This window comes from Portunus trituberculatus, chromosome 37 (assembly GCF_017591435.1).
Source record: "Portunus trituberculatus isolate SZX2019 chromosome 37, ASM1759143v1, whole genome shotgun sequence".
Lineage (NCBI taxonomy): Eukaryota > Metazoa > Arthropoda > Malacostraca > Decapoda > Portunidae > Portunus > Portunus trituberculatus.
The window spans coordinates 9,633,163-9,638,162 of record NC_059291.1 but is presented as its reverse complement, the minus strand read 5'-3'; the positions used below and the strand labels follow the sequence as shown (position 1 = coordinate 9,638,162).

General features: G+C 46.6%; 1 protein-coding gene across 2 annotated transcripts in view; it reads right to left on the bottom strand.

Moving 5' to 3' along the window:
- Window positions 1-2,742, bottom strand: part of LOC123513931 (mucin-5AC-like) — an 89,028-nt gene extending 86,286 nt beyond the window's left edge. For both annotated transcript variants that reach the window (XM_045271427.1, XM_045271426.1), the window contains exon 1: window positions 2,297-2,742. The gene's annotated coding sequence lies outside the window, so the exon portion shown is untranslated. The remainder of the gene's footprint in view (window positions 1-2,296) is intronic.
- Window positions 2,743-5,000: the final 2,258 nt, after the last annotated feature.

The following is a 5,000-nucleotide window of genomic DNA, read 5'->3' as shown; positions in this document are numbered from 1 at the left end:
GTTAAAGGTGACTGAGTGTGGGGTGGGGAGAGGGAGAGAGGAAGAGAGGGAGAGAGGAAGTTAGGAAGTGTGTGAATGTGTAAGTGAGGGAGCTGCAATACGCAGACTCATGAGAAAATATAGGAGGGAAGGTAAAGAGAATAGAGGTGAAACGATAAGAGAATGTGAAGGAAAAAAGGAAGAAAGAAAAGGAAATATGAAAGCGAAGAGGAGTAAAGAGAATGCGAGATTAAAGGAAACAAAATACAGATAGGAGGAATAAAAAAAAAAGGCAAGAAAAGCCAGGATGGAAGATAGACTAGGAAAAAAAATATATAAATATAAAATGAAGTACAGTAGAGAAGAGGAGAAAATGCGTAACTGGAGGAAAGAACGAGAATGGAAAATAAGTTAAGAATAAAGAATAAAAGAAAGAGAAAGAAAATATGAAGTACAGAAGAGAAGAATGTGGAAAAAAAGAGAAAGAAAACTGAAAACGATGGATAATTTGAGGGAAGACGGAAAGGAAAGGCAGATAAGGTAAAGAAAGAAGAGGTGCAGACGCCAAAACAGTGAGGTAGGGCGGCGGCATACAGTTCATGGTGTGATAATTGCGTTACGTGACACTGTGGCGAGCAACAGTTAGGGTAGAAGCGGCGGTTCCTCGTGGCGGTGGCGGTAACTCGAGACTGGAGTGCGAAGGTGTATACATATAAGTGATGGTCTGTGTATTCGCACTAGTTTGTATATCATGACCTAACCATTCTAAAACCTGAATTATTTATCGTTTGGTGTTTTATAGCGTTTTCTGTACCGAGTCATAGTGTTTCGACTCTCCAGTGATAACTCAAGACTGGAGTGCGCCCACCCTACAACAACACAACACCCTGTACACTGCACGCCCACCCTAAAGGAGCATCCACATCCTGTAAGTGCATCCCGCTGGATGGACACTCCATAGACACATATTCGTGCCTCTTCCAACGCATCCTGCCAGGCAAGAGCATATAATTTTATCCTTCTGTTTCTACGGCAGATCAAGCCATGTAAGTAACGCGTGGCCACGTGACGGTAACGTGTGGCGCGAGAGAGCAACGCAAGTAACGGCCAGTGGGCGTGCTTGACGAGACCTTAGCGGAGATTTTAATGCTCCACAGAAAGAAAGCTTTTTGCAGACAGGCCTGGCACTGGACGCGAGACATAAGGATAACACTCTCATTGCCCCTAGATTGCAAGCAGAACCAGCAAGGCAGCAAGACCAACAAAATCAGGGCTGAGATGGTTCCATGAGGTTTGCCAAGATGCAAGGCGAGGGGCGGCGGAGCGGCAGCCTCGAGAGCGGAGCGGTAAACACACCCACGGCTGCGCTGCCCACGCCGAGGTTGCCTTTTAGAAACTGGTCGTCCCAAACATAGAGGTAAGCTTGGGATAGAGAGACTATCTCTATTGGGGCGCAGACCCCTTTGTTGTGCTGTCCCTTTCCCCTTCACCTCCAATGGCCTTGTGAAGCCCATGGGTCTGACACTTTATGCTGCCCCTCGTCGCCGCGCTCTCTGTGTCCTGTTTCACATAAGGCATCATTTTTGGCAGGTGTGTGCCACACACGCTCGCAAACACGCATGCAAGCGCCCCAGCGTCACACGTACACACATGCACGCGCACGCGCACACGCGCACACACACACACACACACACACACACACACACACACACACACACACACACACACACACACACACACACACACACACACACACACACACACTCCACGAAGTGCCAAGAACATTTTCATTTATCAAAATAGATTTCCGGATATTTATTATGATTAAAAAACGTTTAATGACTTAAAATACTAAACATTTCATTTGATCTCGTTGTGCATTGTTTGGTCAAAGAGTGACGGAGAACAGGCTCGCCATGATGTAAACAAACACTAGCGTTCCCACACCATTATGAAACACGCCAGACGTCCATGCTGCCTCACGCCAGGCCAGGCAGGTGCTTCACTGGGCGCAGCATGAGTGTACTGTTGTCTCAAGCCTTGCCTCAAGCGTTGCTCATCTTCCCACACGCGTCTACCGCTTAATTTCCCTCGTGTTGGTAAAAACGACACACCTCCTGCCTGTCCCTTAATATGCCAGCAAAGGCAAAGTTTTTGATACAATAATTGGTTCACTAATGTGGAAACGTCCCTCCATTATCTGTCACCCTTCTTTACCCAAGATGACACCCACAGCCACCGCCTCGGGGCATCACCTCGACGCGTTGCCCCACGCAAGGCTGCGAGGTGCAAGCCAGGGCGCGTGGGCGTGACCTACCTGAGTGAGCAGGTGCGACGAGCTTGGCCCACTGCCTTATACGGCGGCTAGCCCGCGCCACGCCCGCACCGCCCACGTCACTCGCGCTGCCTCGGCTCCAGGTGGGCGGCGCGGGGCTACTGTGGGACTCCTCCCTGGTGTAGGTGCCCGGGCATGCACGGGCGGCACTGCACAAGGACGTCCAAGTCTTCGAAGACTGGCAGCGTCAAACTTTGGTAATGTTGCACTGAGACTGTGGCGGCGACACTCACGACAACAGACGGCACTGCTCGAGTAGGTTATCCAGGAAGTATTCAGTGCCAGCGTGCAGCACGGCGGCGCGCGAACATGAGGCACAGAGGCAGCAGGCCCGGAGTGCGGGGAGCGACAGCCACTCGCTACTACCGTCCCCACAAGACTGAGCCTGACGCGCCTGACGCCGACGGCTGCCTCACTCACTCACCCCTCGGCACCTACCACCACCACCACCACACCACCTGTATACCTGTACCTGCTGCCCGCCGCTGCCTACGCGAGACGACTCCACACACACACACACACACACACACACACACACACACACACACACACACACACACCATCATCATCACCATAACAAATCAAATACCCACACGACCTTAATGAATCTTAGAAATAAAAACTTTGACAGCAGATGGTTGTTGAAAGAGCCACGGAAAACCAACTTTGAGTATTTACTAACTGTCAACTCTGCCTTGTTTCGTCTGCTGCCACCACCAGTGCTGCTGCTGCTGCTACGGAGACAGGTCAGGGCCAAGCAGCTGCCACATCCGCGAAGCTGCCACCTAACACCCCAGTACCATCTCCTTCCCCACCGTGTAGCCCCACTCACCACCAGTGGCAACCCCATACTTGACCCGGTACCTAGTATGAACCAACGCAGGTCGCGGCTTTACAGATGAGCCTTGTGCTCTGGACCTGTGTTGCATGGCCGTCTCACTGCTGTTGGCTAAGACTTCAAGTATAACCTCCATACCATTATGTTGCTATTTTTTGTGGTTGTCTGTTGCGTCTAAACACACACACACACACACACACACACACACACACACACACACACACACACACACCGCGTAGTGTAGTGGTTAGCACGCTCGACTCACAATCGAGAGTCCCGGTAAGCGGCGAGGCAAATGGGCAAGCCTCTTAATGTGTGGCCCCTGTTCACCTAGCAGTAAAATAGGTACGGGATGTAACTCGAGGGGTTGTGGCCTCGCTTTCCCTGTGTGTGGAGTGTGTTGTGGTCTCAGTCCTACCCGAAGATCGGTCTATGAGCTCTGAGCTCGCTCCGTAATGGGGAAGACTGGCTGGGTGACCAGCAGTCGACCGAGGTGAATTACACACACACACACACACACGCACACACACACACACACACACACACACACACACATTACAATAATCGAGGTCAATATTATCATAATCAACACTTGATTCATTACCATCACAATGAATGTTGTCATTATTTCTCCTCGTTTCCCTCCTCCTCTTTCTTCAACTACAACAACAACAACAACAACAACAACAACAACAACAACTACTACTACTACTACTACTACTACTACTACTACTACTACTACTCTACTACTACTACTACTACTGTACCATCTGCCAATCACACTAACCTTGACTGACTACCGCTGCCACAAGACTTGCCAAGCCGCCTTGTGACATCTCAAGGTCACCCGCTCTGCAATGACAAATATAGCATCACTCATCTCATCCACAGCAAAACCACAAAACGCAAGACAATATAGCAACACAGTAAAACAACACAGCAACAGTAAGACAACTCAATACATCACTCATTTAATCCACAGCAATACAATTAAAAACAACACACTGACATAACATATAACACAACACAACGCAAAGCAACACAACACAAAGCAATACAACACAATACATTACTAGCGACTATGTATGACAATGTATATATGGAAATACACACACAACACAACATATATCACAACAAGGAACTGACGTGTCCATACAAAACGAGTAGGGGAAAGATATTTTACTAGCCTAATATGAGAGTGCAAAAATTAGTATTGAGGGGAGATGAAACAATGAATTAGTATATGTCTGAACAAAGTAACTGAAAAGTTTGATATCAAAACTAACAGCGAAACAAAAAAACATTAAGGAAAAATTAAGAAGCATATCAGTGTTTGTATACACAAAATGTGAATAGAATATACATTGGTTCTTACATAACTCACCACAAAAGTAAAGAGTGGACCAGGGAATGGAATAATTGAATAAATAAATAAATAAATAAACAAATAAGCAAATGAATAAAATAAATAAACATATATATATATATATATATATATATATATATATATATATATATATATATATATATATATATATCATCAGAAAAAATAAAAATAAACCAGAAAATAAAACAAATGATAAGAAAATATAGAAAAAGGGGAAAAATTTGAATTCAGAAGAAAAGCATATGATGAAAAAAAATATGAAGAGAAAACAAACAAAACAAAAGTAAAAGATAATAAAATAAAGAAGATACGAAGCAAGTAAGACGAAAGGTAACAAGCGCAGCGCAGTTAGGTGTGGGGAGAGCCAGGTGTGTGTGAGACAGCGAACAGGTGTGATCAGAGGTGCACCAAGGATGCTCAGGAGGCCAGGTGTCGGTGTGGGCGAGGCAAGGACCGGTAAG